General features: G+C 40.6%; 1 long non-coding RNA gene across 1 annotated transcript in view; it reads left to right on the forward strand.

The window, feature by feature from the left end:
* The first annotated feature begins 222 nt into the window (after positions 1–222).
* LOC121919642 overlaps positions 223–14,003 on the forward strand; it is a 46,992-nt gene continuing 33,211 nt past the window's right edge. Inside the window, exon 1 of the long non-coding RNA XR_006101538.1 lies at positions 223–1,176. This is a non-coding gene — a long non-coding RNA (uncharacterized LOC121919642). The remainder of the gene's footprint in view (positions 1,177–14,003) is intronic.

Here is a 14,003-nt window from a genome sequence, read left to right on the forward strand (position 1 = left end):
TAGCGTCCAGACGTGTCGGGGCGCATATAACGTTGCGAATGCACCTGCGGCGCCTCACGACGTCATAGAGGCGCCGCAGAAAGAAGCTCCGAAATGGATCCGCGCGGGTTTGTATCCCGCCCATCTCTCTCTCTCTCTCTCTCTCTCTCTCTCTCTCTCTCTCTCACACACACACACACAGAGAGAGGTTACTATATTTAATTCAGTTTGACATCTGATAAAACAGACTTTGTTTGCACTTCTTAAAGTATTTAAACTTGCACACAGGATAAAATAAAACACGGTCCAACCTCAGGACTTCCTGTGTTCAGTACTGAAGGGTCACAAACTCAAATGCCAGATCCCTAATTCTAGCTATACCAAAATCAGAATAAATCAGATGGGATTTTTTCCCCTTCAAGTATAGGTAAAACTCTTTAAAAAGAAAGAAAGTTTACAGATTCAAAGGAATGCTATATAGAGAGCATTTTCTGCCAGCCAGAATGCTACAGTAGCAAGTCCACTGATTCAAATGTAGAAGTCACACATTGCTGCTTCTTCTTGAAGTTCTTCAGGTGGAGGAGGTTGGTCTAGCTTCAGTTTAGCTCTAATGAATTTCATGTGGTCTAATCATGTGTTTTTGGTTTTCCAGGCAACAGTATGTGTTAGGGTCCAGAGCTTTAGTTTTCCAAGCAAGGATATATATTTGGGTTCAGAGCTTAAAATTTGGGGGTATACATACACCCAGAGTCTGCCAGCCAGCATGATCACTGGCCATTCAAGTGAGGACATTCTCGGAATTATAGTCCAGAAAATTAACTTTGAAAAGTTCTGTTTGGAAGCTCTTAACAGTTAATCCAATCTGTTCTTCCCACTTTTCAGTATGCTTTAAATAGATAAAAGTAGACCATTAGGCTGTCTAGTTTTGCACATTGCAATTAGGCCCAGCTCTAACAATAGGCAGTGTGTGACAAGGCCTCAGTCTTGTGTACTGGGAAAGATCAGTAAATTGTTATTTAATTCCTTACTATTTTATTTTTTTACTATCAGGGATGGGGATGATCAGCTTAAGTTCCAATTACTCCAGTGAAGATTCCATGGATAACATCAAGAGCCAGTTCAATACATGATGCCGCCTAAGGGAAAGCAACAAATTTCAAACCCCATCCCAAATCAAGATGCTTTATTTTCGGAAAGGTAAGGAGCCATACTTACCTGTATAATGGTGATCTTTGCTCCATTTTTAGCTGCCCAGTCCTACCTGGCCTCAGACCAGAGACCATAGTGTGTGTGTGTGTGTGTATGTGTGCATCCATACTCTCTTCTCCCACAAAAGCCTGATCTGGATCAATGGCCCTGTATACACGCTAGAGTATAACGGCAACAACAGAAAAAGGCATGACTATCTGCTAGCTACATCTTTAAAGTAATGGCTGCTTTGGCCCTGACCTGAAGAATTTTCAGGATTTTGATATCTGCCATACCCACTGTCACCCTGGTGTCTCTTGAGAACCAGGCTCATGACACAAGAAAGACCATATTTATCTCCATAAACAACATATATTTGAGAGGAATATTGACAATGATATTCCTTTTCAACAATCCAGATGTAAAATAGATTAATGCTTATGGCATTCAGAAATCTCTCACTGAATAATTTAATTTCATAAACCATTTTTTATATAAAAGATATTGAATCTTAGGAATGCTAGCCCCAAATAAAATGACAGTCTGCCATAACCATTTAAATTCTTTTATAGCTGTTGGTATTTTTAATGATTGCATTTTAAAACTTTTGTTACTGTTCACAAATTGTTGGTAATTCTTACACTTCATATTGGCACATCATATCTGGTTGCTGTGGGTGGAACTGAATTACAACAAACACCCCCTTCTTTCCACTTTTATCACTTTCAACCCTCTCCCTATTTGGTTGCCAGAAAGTGAACTTTGACAAAATGCTGTCATTTTAAGGAAAAACAGTGTTTCTCATAGAATAGGAATGGGCAATGTGTAGCAATGAGCCCCCATGTTGTTCTACCAGGCTGTTTTTTTGTTCCCTTAGCTCCACTGAGACACAGTATAAGCAGGATGGGTTACATTAGTGGTTCTCAAACCTTGTACCCTTGTGACCCCTTTACATCTACATGTGGATGTCACACTACTGCTCAACATAGTATATGAATAAAATTTTGTTTGTTTTGCGTGCATATTTTAGTCCACACATTCATGTATATTCATATTTTAACATTTTATAAGGCAATAGCTCTCCTCCTACTACAGTCAGAGGTTCCAAGCACCCTCCTTTTACCATTTACTAACTACAAGTGCATACAGTGTTTGTAGATGCCTTGTGCTTTATCTTCACAACAACTGTAAGGCCACGGTACAGTAATCCACCTATCAACTACACCATTGTATTTAATGTGACTCTTAGTTATTTCGGTAGTTTTGTGGCTTGGAATGTTTGTGAGATTGAGTCCTCAAGTTGCATTGCTGTCATGGAAACCTTCCAGAGAAAATGATGTGTGACTCATTTAATTTCAAGCTATAATGTATCACCAGTTTAAATGGTCATTTCCTTTTATCTTCTGAAAAGGTGTGAATAAATCTCCCCTAGAGGAATAATTTTGTTTAGAGTCAGACAGCAATGGTTGGGTGTGACTGAACACAGGAGTTTAGATGCATTTTATACTGAAATCAATATGAATCAGGGAAACAGTCTAATATTTTGTTATAGTGTAAAGTTTTTATAGTTGGTTGTACAAATATAAAAATATGTTCTATAGTTTCTGTGCAACAGCAAAACATTGCTTAAGACTCAGAAACAGCCTTATTTTTGGCAAGCAAAGCTATGGACATGAAGGCAAATAGTCATGCATGAATAACTAGCAAAATATATATCTTCATGGGAACAACTTGTTTCTACATGTGAGTGATTTCTAAATTTCTTCCCAACAGCATACATTTCTATGTAAAGGAGACATTGGCAAAACTCAGACTCATTCAAGTTCCAATGTGAAGCTGAAGGCTTTCATGGCCAGCATCCATAGCTTTTTGTGGATTTTTCAGGCAATGTGGCCATGTTCTAGAAGAGTTTATTCCTGACATTTTGCCAGCATCTGTGGCTGGCATCTTCAGAGAATGCTGGCATGAAAAAGAGTAGGGTATACAAACTGTGTGACCCTGGGTAGGGAGGAGTGATTTTCATGTTAATTTGTGTATTGTTCTGTTGTTGATGGCAAGGCCTCAGAGTGGAAGGATATACAAAGAAGCTTAGTGTCTGTTTCATTAGTGATCATTGTCTGCTGGGAAAACCCCTGACCCTGGGTGCTTTTCCATTTGCATTTGCTGAGTCTTGATTTTGCTGATTTAGCCAAACTTTGGCGGGTTACAGACCGCCTCTTTGAGGCGGGCTGCACCCGCCCCTTTCCCCGCCGGATCGGGGCCTGAGCTGCCAGAACGGCAGCTGCTGAGGCCCCGATCCACCGCTTTTCAGGCTGCGGGGAAGCAGCAAAACGCCGCTTCCCCGCAGCCTGAAAAGGGGTGTCCTTGGGGCTTCAGTAAAATTTCAGTAAAATTTCAGGGAGTATTCTTATGCCTTATGTAAGCTTTTCCCCCATTCTATAAAGATTCATCTGTGAGCTTTCAATGCAGTCCTACTTGGAACTAGAGCTTGTGAAAGTTACCTTTTGGACAACAACTTCCAGAATCCTTCAGTCACCAGGCCATGCTGCATTTGGGATTTTGGGAATGTATTTACACTATACAGTTACAGCAAGTTAATATCACTTGTTTTTCCATTTCATGGCTGGAGGACTGTGGGATTGTGGAAATGTATTTACAGTACACACTGGTTAATGATTTGATATCACTTTAAATGCCATGCTCCATTCTATATAAAGATAGGGTTTGATGAGGAACTTATGCCCTAACAAATGAGCAATAAATACTGGATTCAGGCTGCTTCAGGAGTGTGGTGTGCAGATGATGCACACCCCTGGGTTGGCTGGAAATCACACAGAGGCTGGCTAAGGCAGCCCAAACCCAGCCTCAAAAGGAGTGAAACACCCCCCTGCTCTTTTCTGGCAGACATTCCAGACTGCAGCAGTGGCCAGCCTTGGGACTGTGGCATCCAGTTGCCATGGTCCTGTGCCAATTGGGGCTTGCTGGCAGCTGGAGCTGCCAGAGGCCACTCCAAGCTGCCTGTCTGCTTGAGCCCTTAGAATTCTCTGCTAAGGAGCTCTAATGCAGTTGCCTGAACTACAGCACTAGAGCTCTAAACTACAGATCCCAGGATGCCAGAGGATGGACACATAGCAATTAAAGTGGTATTATACTATTGCACTTTTATAACTATTCTAAACTTTTATAACTGCATAATGCTAGTACTGTTTCGGAACTGTAGTTCCAAAAATGGAACTTCCCCAAGCCCTGCTTAAAACATAGCAGACACTGAAACCACCCAAGATCTTTATTTATTTATTTTTAAAAAATTATCCCACCCACCTCCTAACATCTACCTCAGATGGAAAGACGTTGGGCTTTACAGATGGGAGACATTGCCAAAAAGACTTCTAAACTGACACATGAATGGTGTTTTTTAGATATTGGGGAGAGTATGACAGAACAGGGGCTGTAGTGAACTGGATGATGAGGAAGGTGCAGGCCTGGAGGACCTCCTCCCCTCTCCCAACATCTTTAGCCTGTTCTGTGGTAGAATGGCATGTGCTTTCTCGTGGATTTCCTTTTGAGTGTTTTCCAGTTTGTAGGCTCAAGTTTGTTCAAACAAATCCTCCTCTGAAACACAAATCATTGGCAGAAGCTAAATTTTGTGTAATTGGATTGAGCTATGAGCTTAAAGATGAAGGGGACAAAACCATGTCCCAGAGCTCTATTTGATGCTCTTAGCGTCTTATCTGTGGATGTTTTATACCAGGCATGAAGACTGCTATTTGTTCACAGTGATTTGTACAATTTACAATGACATTTTATTTCAGTGGGAATCATGTAGACAAGCCATAACACACATCTACGTTTAGTTGTTTTCTCTGTTGCTTTTGATGAGCTATCATAGGAGTACCTCTGCAGAAGACGATGCTTGAGAGGCAGGGATTTAGCATATAATGCCAAGATGAATTTTGCAAAGGGCTGAGGATAAGGGACTACAATGGAGTGCAGCAGAAGGCTTGAATCAGAAGTAGCTTAGAGAAGAGCAAAGCTTCAAAATCCTGGTTGCAGGGTATTGTAAATTAGTAGTTTGAACTTGCATATATAGCATGTGGTAGAAGAAAAGCACAGCTTCCCCTCTACCACAAGCAGACCATGTAAAATATTCAGCAATATTTGAGACCCTAAAATTAATTAAGAAACTCACAGAAATCATATCAAACAAAATATGCTTAGTTACAAACATCTAACATCAATCTTCATGAAATTAATAATAAATTGTCCAGCACATTGCAGCTGATCCTGAACAAATCAATTCCTCTTCTTGTGATTGTGGATAAGAATGTTAATTCTGACAAAAATCAAACATTGTTTAACGTTCTATGAGCTTTTATTATACAGAAGTGAGACTTGATAGTCACAGTTAATTTTAAGGCCTAAGGTTGTATTTGTATGCACATTTATACATGGAAGTAATATCTTCTGAACTCCCTAAACCTACATCTGACAGAAGAAGCATAAGGCTGAGTTGTTCGTTTGGTACCTTGCTCTATATATGGCAATAATATTCTGATATAATGTTTCCTGCTTGGAATTTTTCAGGAAATGTACTTTTTTTATTGTTTCAAGGAGCTGGTGTGGCCCATGGTGGGTTTGGGGGCTGGAAATTCTGTCCCAGAACCCCAAAGCTTTCCCACCATTCCCTATTATTTAAAAGGCACATCTGAATCAAACAAACTACTGGAGGTGTAGTGATGAGAGGAAGCAGTCAAGTATCCAAATTGGCATTGGGCCTGAACAGACAGGCCAAAATAAAGCTGCTTTGGGTCACTTTGGAGGTATGCTGTTTAAATGATACGCACGTCTTAAGACGGGTTGGCAACCCCCGGCCCACAGGCCGGATCCGGTCCGGCGAGGCCGTGGGACCGGCCCCAGCCTGGTCCTGCCGCCGATTGCCGCCGGCGTGGGGCAATCGGCGGCAGGACCTCTTGCCTTTGGCCCTGCGCCCTCGCGTGAGAGGCCCATGGCGAGGGCGCAGGACCTTTGACCTCTCGCGTGAGAGGCCCATGGCGAGGGCGCGGGGCCTTTGGGGGGCAAGCGGCGGGCAAGGGGGGCAAGCAGGGGCAGGGTGAGACACGCGGGGGGGGCAAGGGGGGCAAGCAAGGGCAAGGGGGAGCAAGAGGGGGCAGGGGGGCAAGGGGGGAGCAAGCGGGGGCAAGGGGGGCAAGGGGGATATTGTCTATAGAAGCCTCAGAAACATGCATTTATATTAACATTTGTTAAAAAATCAGCAATTTTTTTGCGTGTCCTCCATTTTTTTAAAGAAAGTGTCCTCCATTTGAAAATGTTGTCCCACATTTGTCCTGGTTTATTTATTTATTTAATTTTTTTAAAAAAAAATGTTTGTTTGTTTGTTTGTTTATTTATTTATTTATTGGCTTTGGACCCCCAGTTGTCTGAAGGACAGCAACTCGGCCCTGGATCAAAAAGGTTGCCTACCCCGTCTGAAGAGCCCAGAAGCTGTACCAAAGCTGGGCTCCAGTCCTTAGGACTGGATCGTGGCTTTGGCATGGCTTCTGGCCTCTTAAGACTCATGCATCTTTTAAATAGCATACCTCCAAAGTGACCTGAAGCAGCTTTATTTTGGCCTGTCTGTTCCGGCCTGTTATTAACTAATTTGCACCACAGTGCCAGATAGGACTGATGCTGGGGCACTTCAAATCACCTTTAAAGTCTCAGTCAAACATTGTCCTAATCTTAAATTCTTCTATTCTCTTTTTGCCTTTCCACCCTAAAGAAAAAAAACAACAACACAATGTGAAATCTGAAAACCACACTCACTCACATTTTACCCTCATACACTTTTAACTCTTTGTTTGCAGTTATCAGACTCTGGAACCAATATGACAATTGTAAGAAATATCAAATGTAAAATGAACAGTTAGTTCTTTTGGATTTTAATATTTTTCCCTTTAAAAAAGAATATTAACAAATGAGTATTATAAATGGTTCTCTCCCAAAGTGGCAAATGAGTCTGTTCATATTTGATTTCCTTTCCTGAAACCTTTATAAATAAAAGAAAGATGACATTCAGGCATATGATTAGCTTGGGGATGTGTGGGATTTACAAATCTTTAGAAACCTTCAGCAGAATTTTGATGTAGATTTTTCTCAGTTAAACTGAGTTAAACTCAGTTAAATAAAAGAGCACTGGACTCTTTCATTATGCTTTTATTATTTGTATTTCCCAACTTATCTCAATGGCTCAGGGCAGGTCGCAATACATATAGTCCCCCATGTTGCATGCTCCATCTGTGTTGTAGTACAAACTTCATTATCTCCATCCTCATTATGGGACTTGTAGTCCATCACAATTAGAGGGCACTAGCTTGGAGGAGGTTGTAATATATCCATATTTGACATCAACTTCACAATAAAACAGAGACAGACATTTTCTGGGTTTGCTGAGTTTCATGGCAGAAGAGAACTGGAAAGGCAACTATGGAGAAGGGCATCACACCAAAGCTCTATACTGTATCTAGTCCTGCTTTCTCCATAATGATCCAGGAAGCCTCAAGCCAAGCATGATTGTAATATCTCTGTCCCATTGTGGCTCCCCAGCAACTCATGTTCACAAGCTTGCTACACCTCTTATATAGAATGGTCCTAAGTCTATTCCAGAAACCTTTCTCCCTCCCCTTCCCAAATTCAAAATAAATGCTTGCAGAGAGAAGTATGGCATGTTAGCCTTGTCACTACTCTTCCTGATGAGGGTGCTTCAGTCTTTAACACATTTCCTCCATTCAGGAGGAGACAACTGGTTTTCATAAATTTGTATTATTATTTACCTTGAAGTTTTGGAGTAAAGGTTGCAAGTAATAAATAAGGAACTAAGTTCAAAGTTCTTACAGAATTGTCCGAGATTTGTGAAGATGATGAAAGGCAGCAGCATGGGATGCCCAAAGATAAACTCTAGACTAAAATCAATTAAGTTGTCATTTCAGTTGGAAATTTTCTAATAACAAAGGCAACTTGATTAACTTTACAGTATTTTTAAAATTAACAGATTAGTTTAAATTGGAATTTTCCTTGTTAATTTAATTTCAGAATTATTAATTAAATTATTAAATTATTTAATGATGGACAGTGCTAGAGAACAAATGAATTTTCCATTTCCTGCCTGGTTCATTGCTGAAAGCCAAGTTTTCTTTGATTTTTCCAAGATTACTTTTTGGTTTTTGTTAACTGTTCAAGGCTAGGGAGTTACAATGTTTGTGACAGAAGACCCATAACAGTTATTTTAGTTCATGATTAGTGTATTATATGTTTTTTAAATGACATTGTTAGAAGTTTTAAATCAACAAATAGTAAAGGTAGCTTAGAAGAGGGTGTTCATTTTTGTATTCAAATGCATAGAAGCTCCTCATCTGTCCAAGCAAACTGAATTTTGAAGTTTTTAGCTCTGGGAATTTTGCTCACCCATGTGGGACTCATTAAATTAGAGGAAGAGCATGGGTAAGGAGATAAAATTATAAGGGAGGGAGAAGGGAAAATGTGGTTGGATAGATGAGAAATAGGGCTTCCAAAAACCTAGGCAGCTCTTTTCTTCTCTCCAGAGTTCAAGCAGTGTGTATGTGTACTAAATCATAGATAGTATTTTTCAGCTTTGTTCCAGTAAGACTTTTGATGCAGACATTTATCTTAAATTTCAATAGCAATTTAGCATACTTTATTGTTTTTTCCTGTCCTAAAATAAATAACAGTTGAATTGATCTTTATTCATGATTCATGATTATTCATGATTAAATAACCACCTTAAATGTTTTCTTTCATTTTTCCTGTTTTTGGGGGTGCTTAATGTTTTGAGACATCTGCTAGTGACTTTGGTCCAAGAGGGACAGGCAGGAAGTGCCGTTCTTGGGCCAAAATTAGGGCTTGGGAATGCGCAGCAACTGCACACTCCTGAGCCCTAGTGCACGGCGGCAGCGCCATCATGGCGGCCATTCATCTACATGGGTTCCGCCATGATGATGCAAGCACGATGCCATGTCTATATGTCAGGGTGCCGTGTTTGCATCATTGATATGCCACAGTGTGCTAATGGTGCACTGATGGCGGCACCTGCACACAGAAGAAGCCCACATGGTTTGGCTGCTGCAGGCTCCCTTGGGAGCAAAAATGGGTGGCTCCAGCCTGCCCTTTTGGGGCAGGCTGTCAAGCCCCTTTGTTATCATTTAAGGCGTGGGTTCCAGGGGTTGTGAGATGGAACTTATATAATAATAAATAATAAAGATTTATTTATAGCCCGCCCAATCACGAAGAATCCGGGCGGGTTACAACAATAAAATACATCAATAACAATGAAGTTAAAAATCAAACCCTAGACCTACCGCCCCCCTCCATACCCAGTACTAAAACAGAATTAAACAATAATAGTATAAAAACATTAAAAACATTAAAAGCATTTAAAAAGGCAGAAACATAGGCGGGGAAGAATAGCCAAATGAGGGGACAATATCTCTATATCTGGGGAGGGTAACTAAGTTGGAAAGGCCTGCCGGAAGAGATCTGTCTTGAGTGCTTTCTTAAAAGCTGTCAGAGTGGAAATGTGACGGATCTCCTCCGGCAGGTCGTTCCATAGTTTAGGAGCAGTAGTAGAGAAGGGCCTCTGGGAAACTGATGTTAATCTAGATTTTTTTTGGCTGTAGTAGATTTCTTTCAGAGGACCTTAGTGTGCGGGGCGGACAATAGGGAAGAAGGCGTTCCCTCAAGTACTCTGGGCCCAAGCCATGTAGGGCTTTAAAGGTGATCACCAACACCTTGTACTTTGCCCGGAAACTAATAGGCAGCCAGTGCAGGGACTTCAAGACTGATGTTATATGGTCATTCCTAGAAGCTCCCATGATCAATCTGGCTGCCATATTTTGTACCAATGGAAGTTTCCGAACTTGGCACAAGGGTAGCCCCAAGTAGAGAGCATTACAGAAGTCCAATTGAGAGGTTACCAGTGCATGTACTACTGTTTCCAGGTCCCTCGGCTCCAGGAATGGGCGCAGTTGGCATATCAGATGGAGCTGATAGCAGGCGCTCTTGACTGTCGCATCCACCTGAGCTGTCAGTTGGAGCGACGAGTCAAGGAGGACCCCCAACCTGTGAACAGAATCCTTCAGGGGAAGTGTGACCCCATCCAGAACTGGCTGACACAACTCCATTCCTGGATTCGGGTTTTCTATAGCGAGTGCAACTCCTATAACTTCAGAGAGTGCAACAAAATGTGGCTTGTGTCTTGGGTCATGAGACATCCCTCATTTTTTTCTGAATAATTTAATTTATTATTTTAATTAGGAATGTGTTTAATTGTTCTTTTAGGGGGAAGGGTATTATATGGAATTTTAACTGTAAGCCGCTTAGATTGTCCTTGTGACAGAGAAGCGGGGGGTGGGGGATAAAGCTTTAATTTATTTGTTTATTATTAATTGCTCAAGTAAGATTTTGCATTTCATGCACTGAGTTAAAAGCTCTTTTTAAAAAAAGTTTAACAGTTCAATTTGTGGTTCAAAAATTAGAAATTAGACTTCATCTTCAACTGTAATATTACTTTTATAGGTGGTGTGAACATTAATCAAACATTTTCTAGGGGCATTGGAGTCCACCAATCTAAGGCAGTGGTGAAATGCACCGACATTTTAGAAAGCTGTTGGTGACATACACAGTCATTTTGTCTACACATATTCTTTTAGGTTGGTTGTGGAAGGGGGGCAGCCAGCAATGACCCTGCAGACATGTAACCTACCCTTATGCTACTAGAGTGCCCTACCCTTATGCTACTAGAGTGCCCCTCCGTGATCATCTAGTGGCTGAGGAAGAAAGGGCCAAGCCTGGCATTGTATTGCTCCATTTTGCAACCAGAGTCATGAAGACAATGCCCCTTCTCTTCATGAATCTGATTGCAAAATGCAGCCATGCACTGCCTGATCTGGATCTTTCTTCCTCAGCTACTAGATGACCATGCGGGTGAGGCAGGGCACTCTAGTAGCAAAAGGGTAAATTGTCCTACAGAGGACACCTCACAGAGTCCAGGTGGAATGGGAAGATCCTGGCTTTTTTTTCTTCATATATCTAGTTGCAGAGATGGATGCTATCTGGCTACTCCTGCCTTTCTCTGGCCACTAAATCACTGTAAGGGGCAATCCAGTAGCAAAGAGGTATATTGCATGCCTACAGAAAGGGGGCCACAGACTTGACAAATCTTTATACTCCCCAAGATCTCAACCAGTGATTGACAGAAATAGTTTTAATCATGCCCACAGGAAACAATTTAAGGGACATGCATCCACCTCCCAGTGAACTTATGCCACAAAAAGAAACTTGGAACTTTTCTTTGCAGTGCCCTCCACTTCATCAACAAGAAAACTAATAGAAGCACTTCCATATGGAGAAAAAGTAGCTCCAGCCAAAACAAATTGTTCAGCTTGTTACAATCACTATGAATCAGTTCACTGAAAAAACTGGCACAGCAACATTTTCTTTTATTTAAAGTAATTGGTCATGTTTTGATCTTCCTCATTTAAGGGAAACTTCTGAACACATAAAAATACTGGATGGATGAGACAGTAAATAATACCATACTATGCAAAAATACAGATGGATGTGAGAATTTCTAAATTTGGGAAAGAGGGGAAAAATTAGGAAGCAAATTCACAGCTTTATTTTTTTTCTTCTCAAAGGGAAAATGACTTATCTGTTCATTCAGCTATTCTTAGATAATGGCAAAGTCTCATATGTCTGTTATGTGGTTAAAAAAGGAAATGCAATTTCAATAAGAAAAGGAGCAACTTGTGTAAAACATTTTAAAACTAACCAGCAGCCACAGATTTCAAACCAGATGAAAAATACAGCTGTTAAGACTCTTTGCATAATCTTCTATGATCAGTTTATTAAAATATTCACTACTTTGTGAGTCATAACATAATTAGAAAGATTATAGTTTCTAGGTTGTTGAGAATCAATATGGAGAAGTGGTTTGAGTGTTGGTTTATGACTCTAGAGAATCCCCATTTAGCCATGGAAACCCACTGGGTGACCTTGGGCAAATCACACTGTCTCAACCTCAGGAAACCTCCTCTGAACAAATCTTGCCAAGAAAGCCCCATGACAGGTTTGCCATTGCCATAAGTTGGAAACTACTTGACGGAACACAACAAGAATAATAATTTGTTATTTATCTTGGTAGTTTTGGACTTTATGTTTGGGACTAGATGAAAAGTGCCAGAGGAAGGAGGTGATCTGTAGGAGCAGATCCTATATGGGAGAAAAATTTCTTTTATTCAATCCTTTGCTACTGTAAGAGTGGGAGTTAATGGAAAAGCAGAAACTAGGGATATAACCACACTCCAAAATTAAAGCAGTTTGACACACTTTAATTGCCATGACTCTATCCTACAAAATCCTGGGATTTGTAGTTTGGGGCCCCAGAGCTCTCTGACTAGGCTGAATACTTCACCGTGCAGTTAAAGTAGTGTCAAACTGCTTTAATTCTGTAGTGTGGCTACACTCGAGCAATGCTCAACAAATATTGTAAATTGTGTAACATTAAGGGTGAAATAAAATAAATGCATTAAAGAGAATGACTATAAGCACACACACACACACACACACACACACGTGCTTGTGGTTTGCAAATGACCTTGAGGAGGTTTTCAGTTGTGCCAGAACTGGGATAGGGTGAAGAAGCTTTTGAGAGATGCTTTTAATGGGAAAGTGTTAAACTTCCTCCCCTTCATCACAGTCCTGAAGGGAATGGAGAGGGGACATGTGTGAATTCTTCTTTTAAACAAAAAGACATCCTTGATTCTTTTCATTCATACCACACAAGGGGATAAGGCTAATCTCAGCACTTGGAACCAATATAATTTGAAGTCCTTAATCCACTTCTGGTTTAATACTACAGGGGAAAAAACTGACCAAAGAGATCTGAAAAGTACAACCATGCACCATGCAGCATTTGCTTCATGCCCTCCAAGTCAAATTCCACATCTAGGCTGGAGCAGGCTAGATCCACATAACACAAATATGAAATAGAAACTCGTTGTTCCCTTGAAGCCGCATGTGTGGGAAATTCAACAAAGGCCAAAGCAGACAATTGGCTAGATTTCAGAACCTGGCAGGATTCCTGCAGTTTGTGAAATCCAAACTGCGTATGAACTTCAATTTTATCAACAATTTTAGCTCTTGCCTGGGAATGGGAACTTATTATTAACTGAAATTTATAGACTTGCACCAAAACCTGTAAATCATGAACCACAAGCTCCGTCAGTTCTCAGTAACTCCACCACTTGATCCTATTATGGTCTGTTTACTGAATGCCTCAGTTCTCCTCTTATTAATATCAGCTTGAGAATGTCAGTGGCTTGTCAAAATGTGTAAAAGACATATGGCATTTATAAGGATTATACCTCCCAATATTTAAAATATTTTATTATCATTGAATTCTCCACTCCTTAGATGAAGCCATCAACATTTTCTCCTAAAAATAAGAAATAAAAAACATTTTAAAAGACATAGGAAAAAGAAATGCTGTTTGGGAAGAGCATGCATCATTTTCTAGAATGAGGGGTTGATCTACACATTATACACACATACACACATGCACAGGATCTTTTCTTTATTGTGGGGATGAGAGAATGGGAGCTACTGCAGTACGGATCCTTTCTGTGTCACTGTGGTAATGTGAACAGTCTTGTGCCCTGGGGAAGGGGCTTCTTTTATAAGATTTCCCAGTAACCAGCTACAAATAATGAGTTACTTGTAATTAATTCCTTTCCCCAACAACAACAACAACAACAACAATAAAT

This window comes from Sceloporus undulatus, chromosome 1, assembly GCF_019175285.1.
Source record: "Sceloporus undulatus isolate JIND9_A2432 ecotype Alabama chromosome 1, SceUnd_v1.1, whole genome shotgun sequence".
In the NCBI taxonomy this organism is placed as follows: domain Eukaryota; kingdom Metazoa; phylum Chordata; class Lepidosauria; order Squamata; family Phrynosomatidae; genus Sceloporus; species Sceloporus undulatus.